This window comes from Pongo abelii, chromosome 2, assembly GCF_028885655.2.
Source record: "Pongo abelii isolate AG06213 chromosome 2, NHGRI_mPonAbe1-v2.0_pri, whole genome shotgun sequence".
NCBI lineage: Eukaryota > Metazoa > Chordata > Mammalia > Primates > Hominidae > Pongo > Pongo abelii.
In genome coordinates this window covers 175,859,690-175,877,677 of record NC_085928.1, presented here as the reverse complement: position 1 = coordinate 175,877,677, position 17,988 = coordinate 175,859,690, and the positions used below count along the sequence as shown (strand labels likewise).

Here is a 17,988-nt window from a genome sequence, read left to right as displayed (position 1 = left end):
TCAAGCTACCAATGACTTTCTTCACAGAATTGGAAAAAACTACTTCAAAGTTCATATGGCACCAAAAAAGAGGCTGCATCACCAAGTCAATCTTAAGCCAAAAGAACAAAGCTGGAGGCATCATGCTACCTGACTTCAAACTATATTACAAGGCTACAGTAACCAAAACAGCATGGTACTGGTACCAAAACAGAGTTACAGATCAATGGAACAGAACAGAGCCCTCAGAAATAACGCCACATATCTACAACTATCTGATCTTTGACAAACCTGAGAAAAACAAGCAATGGAGAAAGGATTCCCTATTTAATAAATGGTGCTGGGAAAACTGCCTAGCCATATGTAGAAAGCTGAAACTGGATCCCTTCCTTACACCTTATACAAAAATTAATTCAAGATGGATTAAAGACTTAAACGTTAGACCTAAAACCATAAAAACCCTAGAAGAATACCTAGGCATTACCATTCAGGACATAGGCATGGGCAAGGACTTCATGTCTAAAACACCAAAAGCAATGGGAACAAAAGCCAAAATTGACAAATGGGATCTAATTAAACTCAAGAGCTTCTGCACAGCAAAAGAAACTACCATCAGAGTGAACAGGCAATCTACAAAATGGGAGAAAATGTTCGCAACCTACTCATCTGACAAAGGGCTAATATCCAGAATCTACAATGAACTCCAACAAATTTACAAGAAAAAAACAAACAACCCCATCAAAAAGTGGGTGAAGGACATGAACAGACACTTCTCAAAAGAAGACATTTATGCTGCCAAAAAACACATGAAAAAATGCTCACCATCACTGGCCATCAGAGAAATGCAAATCAAAACCATAATGAGATACCATCTCACACCAGTTAGAATGGCAATCATTAAAAAGTCAGGAAACAACAGGTGCTGGAGAGGGTGTGGAGAAATAGGAACACTTTTACACTGTTGATGGGACTGTAAACTAGTTCAACCATTGTGGAAGTCAGTGTGGCGATTCCTCAGGGATCTAGAACTAGAAATACCATTTGACCCAGCCATCCCATTACTAGGTATATACCCAAAGGACTGTAAGTCATGCTGCTATAAAGACACATGCACACGTATGTTTATTGCGGCACTATTCACAATAGCAAAGACTTGGAACCAACCCAAATGTCCAACAATGATAGACTGGATTAAGAAAATGTGGCACATATACACCATGGAATACTATGCAGCCATAAAAAATGATGAGTTCATGTCCTTTGTAGGGACATGGATGAAATTGGAAATCATCATTCTCAGTAAACTATCGCAAGAGCAAAAAACCAAACACCGCATATTCTCACTCATAGGTGGGAACTGAACAATGAGAACACATGGTCACAGGAAGGGGAACATCACACTCTGGGGACTGTTGTGGGGTGGGAGGAGGGGGGAGGGATAGCTTTAGGAGATATACCTAATGCTAAATGATGAGTTAATGGATGCAGCACACCAACATGGCACATGTATACATATGTAACTAATCTGCACGTTGTGCACATGTACCCTAAAACTTAAAGTATGATAATAATAATATAAGAAAAAGCAGCAACAAAAATTTTGCTTCATATTTTTATTTTAAAAAAAGGAGCTTTGTATAAAAATGGAAAGATTCCTAAATAGGTTTAATATTAGTTTTATGATTTACTTACAGTTTCCTCTCCAAAATTTAGGGGAACTGCCTTAATTTGAGTGTTTTAATATTTAATAATTTGCTTTTAAATTTCCTTAAGCACTAACATTTATTTAAGAGGAAATTAGGAATAAATTCTGAAAGGCACACTGATTTTTAAAAATTATTTATGATAGAGATTCGTAATGCAAAGTTATTGCACCCTTTTATACAAAATGAGGACAAGTCCCTATTTCTAGGATCCATTGTATCTGAAAAAGTATGAGAGAAAAACTTATTCAATTCTACTCTATTTTATAATAGGTACTACAAAATAAGGTACGTAATTTTCTGTAATCCTTACCCCTCAGATATTTATTATTTTCCTCCAATAGATTATCTTGTTCTACAAAAAATCACATTATTCAATACTTTTTAATTATTAAAAGAGTAGCCACTGTGCAGAGTAAAGTGACAGATATTACATCTCTCAGGATGATAATTTACACCATGAGAATAGAAATGAACCAGAAATGTTTAATTGTGAACTTGAGCATACTAACTTTTAAAATGTTTAAGGTATGCACAATGAATTACTAAATCATCTTTATTTCTTATGCAAAAAGGCTGTAAGTGGGAATATTTTTTGGAAGTGTTTATATGCTAATGTGTAGTGTAAATACATACATATATGGTAAAACTTTACCCCATTATGGAAGTGATATAATTCACCAGTTTTCTTTACTGTTGTTTAAAGAAAACGTTTAAATAGTTGTAACCATGAGGTATATGTAATAAATTCATACCTCAATCTGGTCTCATCAAATATGAAAGACACCTGAAAATCATTGCTTTCACAGTAAAGAAAAGCAGTAGAGTGACTGAATGCTCATTTTATTTACTACTTCATGTTATATATGAGGTGCTTTAGTTTTTAAAACTCTAATTTTTCCAGAACATTCTTCTGAAACTCATTTTACATCTCTCTTATTTTGACTAAAAGTGCTGAATTTAAAGGTCTAAATTGCCTATTTGATGAGTAGTTATACCATTTCCTAAAATATATGTTTGGTTTTGGTTTTGATTATTTTCTACTAAATAGATTTTTTTTTCACTTTAAGTTCCATTTAAATTACATTCAAATTAGAAAAGTCCAATATTAAAGATTTTAGTACTTTTTGAAAACATTTAGGTAGAAACACAAAGTTAAATGGTCTTGTGGGAGAGAGGATGATGATGTACCCTACTGTGTTCAAACTAATTCCTGTGAAATGTTTAATAACCAAATAAAGTGGCTTAAAATTCATAGGTGGGAACTGAACAACGAGAACACTTGGACACAGGAAGGGGAACATCACACACCGGGGCCCATCATGGGGTGGGGGGAGGGGGGAGGGATAGCATTAGGAGATATACCTAATGTAAATGACGAGTTAACGGGTGCAGCAAACCAACATGGCACATGTATACATATGTAACAAACCTGCACATTGTGCACATGTACCCTAGAACTTAAAGTATAATAAAAATAAATATATGTAAAAAATTTAAACCTACTTTATATTAACAAAATAATAAATAAGTATGGAAGATTTATATAAGGAATTAGGAAAATGAGTAACAGTCAAACCAGAAGCTTGAGAAATAAGATAAAATTAAATTGCTTGGTCACTTTTTTGTTCCATAATTATTCATGAAGATAGTTTCTATGTGACTTGCAAATTCTTCAGTTTCAATGGGACATCATACATATATGTAATTAAAAAATAGAATTAGAAAAGCTGGAATCATATATCACGTATATATATATACATATGTATATATGATAGTCCACTGAAACTCTCTATGTATGTGTGCACATGCGTATGCATACATGTGTATGTGTGTATATATGTGACATATACTTGTGTATATCATATATATATCTTTGTGTAAAGCACCATAACCCAGTGACACAGTGCTTCTTTGCACATTATTTTAGTGAAAAGTGTGGCTTTTTCCAGTTTAGATTTGGTTGACACTTTTTATGTTAGGCTTGATTTGAACTATTTTGTTAAAATCAATGTTTTTTCCTCTTTTTATCTGAGCTAGTAGAAGGCATAGGTTAGTGGCATCTACTAAATGTCAAGTATCCCTAAACTCTCTATTATCCTACTACTTTGAACACAAGAAACAAAACATAAAAGCAAGGGAGAAGGATAAACAACTGCTGTGACTCTACTTGTGACTTCCTCTGCTTTGACTCTTGACTTTGCTTAGTTAAGGAAGAATTTCATTAGATTATGGAACAGTCCTGTTTTGTGCTTGTTTACAGTAAAAAGATCTGAAATTGGAGGATACTTTATATGATCACCTTACTTATGGACAAAATCTGTGCACAGAAAATTTCTCAAATTCTTAGTAAATGAATAGAGTCAGTGTGTTCTTTCTGTCATTTGTAGTCATTATTTTTCCAATGGCAAATGAAATCCACTAAGGGTTTGTGAAATCAAGTTAGCAGATCACAACTAGATATTATTATTATAATAATTTTAAGAAATAGAATTAGAAAAACTAGAATCAGAAATTTGGACTATTTGCTTTCAACTGTTGGACAGATAAAGTAAGCGTCTTACCATCCTTATCTGACTTGATAGCTACTGTTATTTTTTCTTATACTTTAGACCCTAGATTGAATATATATTTAAAGTTTGGTATTAAGTGTCACCGTTTTAGAATAAGAGGAAATTATATTACAAAGTGTTGTGAATAAAAGACAGTGGAGACTCTAATAAGTGAAATGTATCTAAGATAAGTTTCCTAACATGTATCTTTATCTGATATCTAAGTCCTTCTTCATAAATTATCCTAGGCCAAAGAGTGTAGCCTTGAACAAGATTACACACATTCCTGGGCATTCCATATCCAATGACTGATTAATAAAGGGGTATTAAGTTCCACTGACCTTGTCCCAGTTGCCACAACTTTGAAGGTACATTTCAGCTCCTTTTAGAATCAATTGAACCTTCCATTGGAAATCATCCCCATTCAATTGCCCCAAGCTCAATCCTGCTTCCTCAGAAACACTTCCCAGTTAAGAGTCTTTTACTGAGATCTCTGAGTCTGCTTCCTGGACAACTATAATAGAATAGTTATTTTTCTTTCCACGATTAGCAGCAAAAATGAGCCTTAGAATGACAAGAATAAGTAGGAAATATGATATGTAAAGATCATCTCTATGATACCAATTTGATATCTGGTCAAACTTTTTTTTCATTTATTAATCAGATTTTTAATCATGACTTCCTATGCGCCAACTGCCTCATTAGAGTTTGGGTAATATGATAACTAATGTCACATTAAATTCATGTTCACACACCTGCCCAGCAATTACAGTCTATTTTCTTGGTCTACTCATTTCTCTACTGTTTTAGACTGCTGACATTGTCTCCACTGTCATCAAATTTCCAACATTTCCTCCCGTCTTCTTCCCTCTTGGCTTATATACCCACTTCCCATTTAATTGAAAAAATAAAAGCAATTGAAAAAAAAAAACCTTGCACATTTCCTCCATGGCACATATCTAAACCCAAAAAGATACCTATCTTTCCTCCTATTGCTATAAGTGGACTCATAGGACTCCTACCTGAGGCGTATATCTTCATTTCTGCACTGGATCTCATTGTCCCTCATCTTATTGAAGTTCTTACTCTGGATATCTCTCTCAGTCCTATATCATGGCTTTTTTTAATTTAACTTACCATCGGCATATAAATATGATGTCTTTTCTGCCACTAAAAGGAAATTACACTTGCCCTAACAGTGTATTACCATTCTTTCTCCAAATACTTTCATACCATTTTCTCTCAAACTCATTCCAGCCAATACTTTATCCCACCAATTATTTAAAACCAGTCTTCTTAAGGTCATCAAATTACACATGTTGCTAATTCCAGTATTCAGTTCTTAGTCACTGTGGAACTATCATTGGTATTTGCATATTTTCCTCTCCCTTCTACTAAAAATAAAATAAAGTAAAAATTATCTTAGATCCCAGGACACCATACCCTCTGATGCTTTGCATTTTCTTTTTCTGTTCTGTTTTTATTTTTTTTTTAGATGGAGTCTTGCTCTGTCACCAGGCTGGGGTGCAGTGGTGCGATCTCGGTTCACTGCAACCTCTGCCTCCTGGGTTCAAGCGATTCTCCTGCCTCAGCCTCTCAAGTAGCTGGGACTACAGGTGTGTGCCACCATGCCCAGCAAATTTTTGTATTTTTAGTAGAGACGGGGTTTCACCATATTGGCCAGGATGCTCTTGATCTCTTGACCTTGTGATCCGCCCATCTTTGTCTCCCATAGAATTTTCTTTTACTAAGAAGAAAGAAAGTTACTGGAAAGCTCCTATTTATTATCTTTTACACTTTAGAGGTTCTTAGTAGAAAGATAAACTCAAGTTTAGTAATTTAGTGTGGAGTTTAAATGAAAGAGTTTTTTTTCATATGTAGGAAGTATTGACTATTAATTCCCAAAACGCCACCAAAAAACATGTTGGTAAAGTAGAGCTAAATTTATTAGACCTATCATAGTAAGAGAGAGCATTAGAAACAGTCTTAAAGCATCTCAGTATGAAAAAAAATCAGGGAATGATATTTAGAAAGTTTTAGATCCTGGACTCAGGTGGCCTAATGCAAGTTTTTCTAGGCAGTACACTGATTGGGACTGGGTAAATTTTGTGACATAATAATATAAGATTGGGGAATACAGCAGAGTGAAGCTCTTAAATAGAATATTAATAAGTAAACTTGTTTAGTTAGCTGTTTATGTTATGTTAGTAATCTATTGTTCTTATATGAGAATATTTATCTCTCTATATATAGGTATAGAGCAATTTTCTGATGCAAAGAGTGAATTTATTGGCCTATAGCATAATATTCCTGGAGAAAAATTTTTTAGAACAAATGGTTAAATCATATTGACATACACGATCTAAGATTTTATTTTTTAATATTAGGCTATGTGGAAGCATGCTGTTTAAATTCTCAGAAGCCTATATATTTTATGAGGCATTGTACTACATTTTGTCAATCTACTCTTAAACGTAAATACGGTTATTTGAAATTTATTAATATTTTTAGAAGATACTAAGTATATATTTGACATGATTTTAAATTAGAAGCTAGCAAACTATGTCCAAGAACCATATTCTTTCTTGTGTATACATTTTTAATGAAGCGCAGCCACACCCAATCATTTACTTATTTTCTATGGCTGCTTTTGTGCTGTAAGAGACCAGAGTAGTTGCAACAGAGACCTTATGACCTGCATGCCTACATTATTTACTGTTTGGTTCTTTAGAGAAAAAGTTCACCAACTCCTTTTTGAAATGGTTAAATACACGTATACAATTTTAGTTTGCAAGGCAGAGAGTTTACTATGAAAATATTTGTAATTAAAATTAAAATAACATATTTTATATAAAAAGTAAGATTTTTATAAGTCTATCAATTTTCAACATTACTATGAAATAGGTAGCATCTTGCATATGACATAGATGATGTGTCCCTTACTAAAGATATTACATTTAAACATGTTAGAATATTGATATTTTTATCTTATGCCATTATACTACACATAAATATACAACTCATAGCATATAAACATAAATTTTTGTTAATGTTTTAAACAAAAAGTGGAATAAAAAGGTAATTTCTAAGATTTCTATAAATGTATAAGACAGAGAAAGATTCACGTAATTTAACTGTATAGAATTAAGAGAAAACAATTCTAATATTTGTTTACAATAAAAGGACTTTTCTGTGAGAAGAGGCTAATTTTCAGTCAAAGTGTTAAAATTTACTTTTATTTGAATGTTAGTTAAGAAAGAAGAGCACTGTTTCTATAAAGGGCTTTTATAAGACATATGTATTATTTAAATTGAGTTTCTATTTCCTAAGTAAATCTCTTTCCAGGAGATCTAATGAAGCCACTAAGGCTAAGACCCCAGAAAGATGTTAAACCAGCTGAGCAAATGTAAACTTTCAGTAAGAACAGATCTCATGCATATTTCATATGTAGAAGAAAACTATGTGAAGTAATCACTTGCCCTTTCCCTGATACTTCAGGCAGTAGAAAATAAAAAGGGGAAAGCATAAAAGAAAGCCTCCAAATAGTCCTTTGAAAGGACATCTGGTAAGGCTGTAAGACTGCTGTGGTTGTTGAATCTTCTTTACATATTTATAAGCTGAATGTTTCTCAGGATGTTACAAGTTACAAGATTCTACGTTTTTATTATTCATATAGTCAGTCTTTGGGGCCTAAACATTTCATACCTTGTAAAATAAATGAATTTAAAAACTAAACCAAAAACCCCACGGCATCTTCAAAAACAAGCTGTAAATAGTTCCATGGCAAATTGTGATTGCTGTCAATCCTGGTACATATGTACATCCAAACACAAATAGCATTATCAAAAATATATGCAGGAATAAAAAAAATAAATGTCAGGCCTATTAAGGATCTTTTTTGTAATTCACGTACATATCAAAATCTAATTTTAGACAAAATCTAATTTCTTAAGAAGACAATCAATTTTGAATGAAAGGGTTCATTTATAAGGACAAAAGCTTAATTTATCTTTTAGCTACCATGCCAATGAGATCCCTTAAAAATAGACCTGTAACTCAGCCTATAAGAAATTTCAACAATTTGTAACCTCTTTTGTTATTTATTTGCTTATTCTCCAAGTGAAAAACCCATAAATTGGTCCTTTTCTGTCTAAAAGTTGCAATGGAATTAAACAGTTGCAGAAAAACTATCTTGTACAAATTCAGTTTGGTGTTGGAGGAAAGAGAAAAATGTTGAGGTATAAATGAGAGGTAGCAAATACCAACAGGGCAAAGTAGACTGAGCTTGATGGCCTTGCTGTAAGAAACATTCCTGCGTATGTTAAGGGTAAAGTAGCTGAATAGTAGAAAGAACTACTGGTATTTCTTACAACACATCCAAGGCTTTTATCACATCAACTGCAAGGTCAGTCAATGATATTATCCATTCTTGAAAACTGCAAAGTTTGTCAAGAAGGTGAGTTTACCTGGTTTTGTAACATTTATTTTTAGATATACCATTGCATCACTTTTCTATTGCTATTACAAATTACCACATATGTAGCGGCTTAAGACAACACAAATGTATTATCTTAAATTTCTGGAAATCAGAAGCCTAAAATAGGTTGGCAAGGCTTCATTCTTCTCGATGCTTTGGGAATGAATCAGTTTTCTTACCTTTTCTGGCTTCCGGAGGCCACCAATTTCTTTGGCTTCTGTGCTTGCATTACTCCAACCTCTGCTTCCGTTACCACATCTAGCTGAGTCTGACTCCTCAGCATCCCTCTTATAAGAACCAGCATCATTACATTTAGCCCACCTGGGTAATCCACGAAAAACTCTTCACCTAAAGTCCCTAATTTAATCACATCTGTAATGTCCCTTTAGATATGTAAAGTAAAATATTTATAGTTTTCAGTGATTACCACATCATATATTTGTAGGGGCATTATTCTACCTAAGTATTATTTACTTATGCTCCTCTTCATTCCCCTTCGCTAACTGCTTACTTATTTCCAATATATTTATTACAAATGTTGTGATCCTGTATACAGTAAATTTCAGCAGGGTAGGGCTCTTTATTTCCTTTTGTCATCCAATGAGTTCCAAAGACCTGGAACTATGCCACATACATAATAGCATTTGCATCTGTTAGGTTATAGTGCCTTATCTGAACCCCCCAAATCTTAGTGGTTCAAGACAACAAAAGTGTATTTTTCATTTATTCCATCAGTCCTATACATATCAATGTGGTACCCTGCTCTGCAAGATGACGTTTAGCCACAGCAACAGAAACTCTTGAGCTCCTCCATTCCTGAATAAAGAATAGACTCCTGGATAATTGTGAAGGATATTTTCATAGCTTCAGCATAAAGTGGCATTTTTCACTTTTATATTTGATTGATCAGAACTAGCCACATGATACTGACTGATTGTAAGAAAGCTTTAAATTGTGTTCTCCTACTAGCCCAGAAAGGCAAGAATAACTCGATGTTTTGAGTACTCTATAAATATTTGTTGACTGTTAAATAGGGAACAGTAAAAAGAATACAGCTATGCCATGAAAAGCTCTTCCTTCCTAAACAGACACATTCCAAACACTTAAATCAACATCCTGTCTCTCAAACTGAAACTGCAGGGAGCTTTAGACCATAAGACAATAGGTGTTTTTTATATTACAAGTTTTACCTTAAAAATGCATTGAGTTTTTGAGTACTCCTCCACAATTTATTGATACCTGATTCAGTATAAAAATGTGGCTCTTTTAAAATTCAAATCCCCAGGATATGCATTATATTTACTCAAGTCTTTGCATGAGTATTTAGTTTAATAAGCACATTGGGTGAAAAGCAAAAACTCAGCAATTGATTATTCAATATAAGAAGTGAATTTCCAATCTAGATAATTTAGAACTCAGAGTTTAAAAATGATACAGTAATTTTATTTAGAATGAGAGTTTTAGTCCATTTAAATTCACCAGAGATGCAATTTCATTTATGTACTTGACCTATTTATTTAGATAACAGCCTGTTGGCATCTCATCATTAAATTCTACTAATCTTTATATATTTATTTTTTTTATTATTATACTTTAAGTTCTAGGGTACATGTGCACAACGTGCAGGTTTGTTACATATGTATACATGTGCCATGTTGGTGTGCTGCACCCATTAACTCGTCATTTACATTTGGTATATCTCCTAATGCTAACCCTCCCCCATCCCCCCACCCCACAACAGGCCCCAGTGTGTGATGTTCCCCTTCCTGTGTCCAATTGTTCTCATTGTTCAATTCCCACCTATGAGTGAGAACATGTAGTGTTTGGTTTTTTGTCCTTGCGATAGTTTGCTGAGAATGATGGTTTCCAGCTTCATCCATGTCCTTACAAAGGACATGAACTCATCATTTTTTATGGCTGCATAGTATTCCATGGTGTATACGTGCCACATTTTCTTAATCTAGTCTATCATTGTTGGACATTTGGGTTGGTTCCAGGTCTTTGCTATTGTGAATAGTGCCGCAATAAACCTACGTGTGCATGTGTCTTTATAGCAGCATGATTTATAATCCTTTGGGTATATACCCAGTAATGGGATGGCTGGGTCGAATGGCATTTCTAGTTCTAGATCCCTGAGGAATTGCCACACTGTCTTCCACAATGGTTGAACCAGTTTACAGTCCCACCAACAGTGTAAAAGTGTTCCTGTTTCTCCACATCCTCTCCAGCACCTGTTGTTTCCTAATGATCGCCATTCTAACTGGTGTGAGATGGTATCTCATTATGGTTTTGATTTGCATTTCTCTGATGGCCAATGATGATGAGCATTATTTGTAGATTTTCATTCTCTCAATAGTCTTCAATAAATACTTACAAAAACCATAGTCGCTTTTCTTGTCCCTTTATGTTGCAAGTGTCCTTTTACCATTTTTAAAATTTGAAAGCTGAAAGAACTTTTGAGTTTATAGAAAACGTGTATTTTTGTCCTAGAAAGTATTGAGTGTTCAATAAGTACCACTACCAGCACTGCCAAAATAAACTGTTCAACTGTATATCTAGGAATCATAAAACTAGGATGATAATCCACATGAATGATTTTTCACATACTAGCTCTTTTCAGTAGGTCACACCTATTTTCTACTTATTTCAGTAAAATGAGTATAATAGATATCTATGTATTTGTTATTGTTGTTCTAGCACCTCATCTTCTGATTCCCTAATAAAATTTGAAAGTGAATTTTATCTGTGCATATTTAATTTGCTTAAATCCTGCATCTTCTATAATTACGTTTCCCTTTTATTTCCTAGAATAATTAAAACTCTTCTCTATTTCTCAGTTCCAAACTACTTTCTACACTCTTCTATTTTCACTATATATATTCTAAATCAAATTTTCTTGGAGCATCATTTCCCGTCTTTCAATCTTTCATCTCCTTTGGGACATCTCCCCACATTATAAGGTTGTCATGCAAAGAGAAAATGATCCTTGATGTGAGTAGGCTGAGGTGGATTTTAGCATGTATTCTGTTTTAGAAAAAAGAGAACACTAGCTCTCAATTTAAAATAAGAAGATAAACATTTGACATGATACCCAATTTGGCTATGGAACAGACTGTCAGCCCAGATAGAATTCTTGTTATATTTCTATGAGCTGAAGGCAATGACTATTTATGTCAATTTAATCTATGCCACTTTTTGAGCTATAAATGTAAATGTGTACACATATATAATTATGACTGAGAAAACACATTAACAGAAAAGTTAAATAAATGAACACATATGGCTTAAGAGGTTATCTTGATTATCTAAATGTAATAGCACAAACTAATTAGACTATATATGTTTTTATATGCATATATTTACAAATATCAAATTTTTAATAAACATAATAAAGATGTGTGACAGAAATGACTTGAATTATGTATTTGTGAATCCTTTTTTCAAAATGAATTATTAGAGAAAGAAAATGGAAAAACTTTTTATTAACTCACTTATCAACCAGTTTGGCATCCAGATTAATAAGAGAATCCAGTGGTACCCCTTCTCTGAATCCATATAACAGACAATTTATTTCAATTATATTTATGTTTTGAATTGATTCAATTAAGAAACTCCTCATTGATACAATTTATCACTAACCTTTTTTTAATTTTTTTTTTGAGATGGAGTTTCGCTCTTGTCTCCTAGGCTGGCGTGCAATGGCGCCATCTCGGCTCACTGCAAGCTCCGCCTCCTGGGTTCAAGCGATTCTCGGGCCTCAGCCTCTGAGTAGCCGGAACTACAGGTACACGCCACCACGCCCGGCTGATTTTGGTATTTTTAATAGAGACGGGGTTTTACCATGTTGGCCAGGCTGGTCTCAAACTCCAGACCTCAGGTGATCCACCTGCCTCAGCCTCCCAAAGTGCTGAAATTACAGGTGTGAGCCACCGCGCCAGGCCAATCTCTATTTTCAACAGCTAACTCTCCTATTCTAGAAATTATTCTTCCCCAAAAGGCCAAAATAATTATCAAATAATGAATAAGTCTTGAAATATATGTTCTTAACCATTAAAAAAACAAGTATATACTATAGCATTCTTTTAAATAATAGATAAAAGCAATGAAATATGATAAATTGATTACCTTATTTGCAATATATGTTAGTTTGCATAAACTTGGTCAATTATTAGATATTCCTTTATGTGGATCATTAATACACCCTTAGTAATTCTAGAGAGAAGATGAATCTCTTTACTTTAGATTATATAAGGAAAGTTTTTCTTTGATATGATTGAATCGGTGCTTCCACAAATTCATTTATAACTGTCTTTATAAACCTCTTTTTCTTCTTCTCACAAACACTTCTCTGTAAGTTCATTAAATCTTCAACAAAGCTGTATTTCATCAACCTTAGATTTTATTTGACCTCAATTGTCCTGAAAGCCAGGATTGTCTGGAAATAGATGTTTTTTTCACAATGAAATTTAGTTGTAAGTAATTGTTATCAATTTCTATATAATCTACATATTCAATATTTTAGTTATGACAAATAACTTAAAATTATTCTAAAAATGCATCTAGGGCAGCTGGGCACAGTGGCTCACGCGTGTAATCCCAGCACTTTGGGAGGCCCAGGTGGGTGGATCACCTGAGGTCACGAGTTCGAGACCTGCCTGTCCAATATAATGAAAACCCATCTTTACTAAAAATACAAAAAATTACCTGGGCGTGGTGGCAGGTGCCTGTAATCCCACCTAATTGGGAGGCTGAAGCAGGAGAATTGCTTGAACCCAGGAGGCAGAGGTTGCAGTGCGCCAAGATCCTGCCATTGCACTAAAGCCTCAAAACTTTAGTTTTGAAACTCTGTCTCAAAAAAAAAAAAAATACAAAATACAAAAAATTAGCGGGGCGTGGTAGCATGTGCCTCTAGTCCTATGTACTCAGGAGGCTGAGACAGGAGAATTGCTCGAACCCGAAAGGCGGAGGTGGCAGTGAGCCGAGATCGCACCACTGCACTTCAGCCTGGGCTACAGAGGGAGACTCCCTTTCAAAAAAAAAAAAAAAAAAAAAAAAGATGTACCTATCATCTCTTTGCTCTTCTATTTATTGCTACACAAGTTTAAATATCCAAAATGCAAGTGCTAAGAAAATCAGATAACTAACTATGCAATTTTTATTTACAAGTAACCCCTTATAGTTCAGGTATAGAGCATGGATAGTTTCAGATTTTCATGTAATCTAGAATCTGGAATCTCCACAGTAACCTGAATTTATCATTTGTCATTGAATATGATCCATTGAGAAATGCAGGAAGAGTTTAAATTTGTAATGAAATGATACTTGATATTCTTGGTAAGTCAGTGTCACAAAGCCATATATTAACTTTCATTACTATCCAGAGTGATACATTGTGCTCACTTCCCCCATTCATGTACTATTTTCAGTGTTGCACAAGTTAATGAACACTTTCAATTCTGTCTCATCAATAAAAAGCACTCCACAAATTCTCAGGGGATAAAGATCATCTAAATCTTCAGGCAAAAATTCATAGTTCTACACTATTTCTGAAATACAATTCATGCTTCTTTATGTATGCATCCTTTCTGCTCTTATGTAGAAACCTGTGATTAATACTTTACTAAAATTTCTCCTGACACTCTTTCCAGAGGGTAGATCCTGGCTACTAAGTGTTATTTCATGTTCTTGACCCCATGCAAACAGAGAAAAGCAGAGTTATATATCAAGAAATCACTATACCTTACTAAACCGAAAAGACTCAATTTTTTATTTTTCTTTCATTCTGTAAGAAGTATTGATATGCTTACTAGTGCAGTGATAGCTTAAAAATTGGTTTGGGCATATCTGACAGCACCTAGCTTGGGTTATGAACCCCTGATTCTTCAGTCTCTCCAAAGTACATATAGTTGCTTTCTTTTTTGTGAATATCATTGAAGAAAACTGCAATTTTATAGTTTATTTCACCTTTTGAAATGAAACACAGGACAGATACAGGGATATTTTTATAAATAGTTGAATTGGTACTCAATGAACAATTCAGAACAGCAGCATATTAGCTACTAATCAGTAAATACTCAAATTTTCTTTTCTTCACATTCTGAAGAAATATTTACTGGAAAAGTGTTTTAGGTATAAATAGGTTATCTATCTATCTAGCCTTGAATCAAACTGTACAATCAGATGGTGACACATTTGACGCACAATTTTGTCTGCTTGAAATTGTCTTTAACTGCAGTTGTATTTTTAACAAAATATACTGAAAAGCAGATCTTAATCCTGATTCCATGAAGATATCCCAGATCCATAAACATCAAATTGTTTTTATGTTCACTGAGTGGAGTGAAACTTACCCAAATTCGGTTTGAGAAAAAAAAATCATAGAGGAGCAATTTCATAAAACGTGAAAAACTTTAAGAAAAACTAACATATGTTGAAAATTGACTATGTGCTATATACTCTGTCAAGTTATTTTCATATGCTATTTATTTTGTTTATTCATTTTTTGATTGAAGATACAAGCTCAGAAAAATTATGTAAATTTTTCAAGGTCACATGGTATTTGAATCAAATCTTGAACCATGACATAAAACTGCATCCATCTTACCCCAGGGACAAATCTCTCGCCTATTATATTACACTAGCTGTCATACTGAGAATGTGTTTTTACAAACTAAATCTCTACATAGGCACTATCCTAGTGAACTCAGCAGCACTGCATATGAAATTAAAAGATTCTCTTAATGTGTTTCTCTTCTGTTTCATCATCATTACCAATTAGTATTCTAAGTGAAGAGAGAGGCAAGAGGAAGAAATGACATGTCACTCTTCACAAATCTGAGGAGGCTCCAGGTCAGTTATTAGATATTCCACATGGGAAATTAACTCCAAGATGGTTATTTGGAAAAATAAAAAGGCTCAGAAAATAATTGTTCCAGAATAGCAACTTAATAATTTCTTTAATTTTAACTTATGTATCAATTTTACTTCTGCCAAGTCCACATCATAGGCCCCAGAGAAATAACATATAGTCTCACACACAGACACACACACACACACACACACACACAATGTTAGGCCAAGATCAATTTGGTTGATATAAATGTTGCCTAAACATAATTATCCTTATAACAATAGCTAATAGTTATTGAAGACCCCACTTACTATGTGCCAACTGTTCATGTATTGGCTCCAGGTCTTCACAATAACTCAGGAAGGTACTAATGGTGGCAGAGTAGCTGTAGAAGCACAGACAAGAAAGAAGTGCCTTGCCAGCTGAGAACACAGGAGGAATAGTAAAACCAACTAAAATGTGGTTTGTATATTATTATCATTACATATTTGCAATTCTACATCATATCAAGGAGAAAATATTTCTCTCTGCAGAAGAAAACTTTCCACTGCCACCCATCTCATCTTGAATATGCTTCATCTTAAAAATATATTTGTATTTAGAATGTTTCATAACCCATATAAAATACCTATATGATAAACACAATATTTGACACCTCCCAAAAAACTTTATATTAAAATGTAATTGCAATATTTATGGATCATGGAGGAATTCTCCAAATGTTTATATACTGCTAAAGAATTTTACTATGTTTTACAAATTATTTCCAGAGGTTTTGCTTTTTTCCATTTAAAATATTTCTACTTCTTATCCATTCTCTGTCATTTATTATGATCTGAATTTTTTATAATTATCAGAAGGGATGTTTAGTGGTATCTTCTCAACAATTTAAAAAATGTAAAAATTAACTTAGATACAGTCATGCAAATGAATGTTGGCCAGAAACCCATTAGTCTGTTGAGAAAATTCAGGGAAGTTAATTCTCAATTCCAAAAGAGATAAACAAATATATTGTGTACAAAGCATATGCACAAATTTATCCTTTTCTTCCAGATATTGTTGTGTCTGTGTATGCATGGAACTGCCGTAGCTAACTTACAACCATGAGAGAGTCAGCCTGAGGGAAAAATATCACTCATTTATTCATTCTTTCCTTCAATAATAACCATTACCTGCCAAGCATTCTTCTCCATACTGGAGATGCTAAAAACAAAAAGCTATGGCTTTTGGGATCTTACATTAAAAATATGGAGTGTGATCAATAATTTTAAAATTGTTTAAGAAGAAAATTAAATATGTTTTATTTAATTTTGACACTAAAGATAAAGAAAACATAGGGAAAAAGAAAATGTTGGTTGGGGTAGGAGTTTTGATTTCAGGCTTAGTTGCTGCTAATGAGCTTATAGAAAAGGCAACATCTAAAACAAATGTGCAAGTTTGTTATGGGACTGAAAGGAAGACTCTAGAAAGAAAAAACAATCAATTTTGAGCCTTGGCATAGGATGTGCTGCAATGTTCAACTGAGAAGAAAGAGCTTAACATGCTTAAAATTGGATGAGGTAGATACTGACCATTTTAAGGATGATGCCTATATCTTTATTAAAATGTAAAACTGCTTAAGAGGTTTGATCTCAAGATACAGATGCTCTTGCTTGTTTTTAATGTGGTCACTGAGTGGTTTTTGTTGAGTACAGCATCTAGATTTTAGGAGATTTACATTTAACTGAAGATGGTATTTAAAACCTCATCATTATGTGAACTAATGTAGATAGGTAAGAAGTACAATTACTGAGTGCTGGGGATCCCTCAACATTTTTAGGTCATTGAGATGATAAACATCTTTTACAATTTACTTAGAAAGAGTAGTCAGAGAATTAGAAAGAGGACAGGGAAAGTGTGGTGCCCTGGAAGCCAAAAGTGGGAAAAGTTTCAAGGAAGATACTGAGAGAGCCAAGCATAAAGGGATCACCAAAGACCCTCCAACCCGCCTGCACGCTGGTAGGAGTGTGCGCTGGGGTGGAGCCTTGGGAAGTTTGTGCCATTTGCAGCGGGGAGGAGCCCGATGGCTCCTGTTCCGGGGGGGTAACTGGGATTCAATCTGTGAGTCAGGAAGCCTACTAGCAGAACTGTCGCTTTGCTGAGAGTCCTTGTTTTCCTATTTTTTTCCCCTTTTCACCCAATGAACCCTGTCCTTCTCATTCTTCAAAGTGTCTGCAAGCCTAATCTTTCATGGTCATGTGACAAGAACCCAGCTTTTAGCTGAACTAAGGAGAAAGTCCAACAGTACTAGGATTATCAGTGTCATATGTGACTGATAGATCAAGTAACTTAGAATTGAACATTGATCTTTGGATTTGACAGTGTGTAGGATGCTGCTGAAATAACAATAAGAGCATATTGATGGAGTGTTGGGTGAGAGAATTAGAT

At 34.1% G+C, this 17,988-nt stretch overlaps 1 pseudogene; it reads left to right on the top strand.

The window, feature by feature from the left end:
• The window catches only part of LOC134761093 (uncharacterized), a 76,945-nt pseudogene extending 59,243 nt beyond the window's left edge, over positions 1-17,702 (top strand).
• The last annotated feature ends 286 nt before the right edge of the window (positions 17,703-17,988 follow it).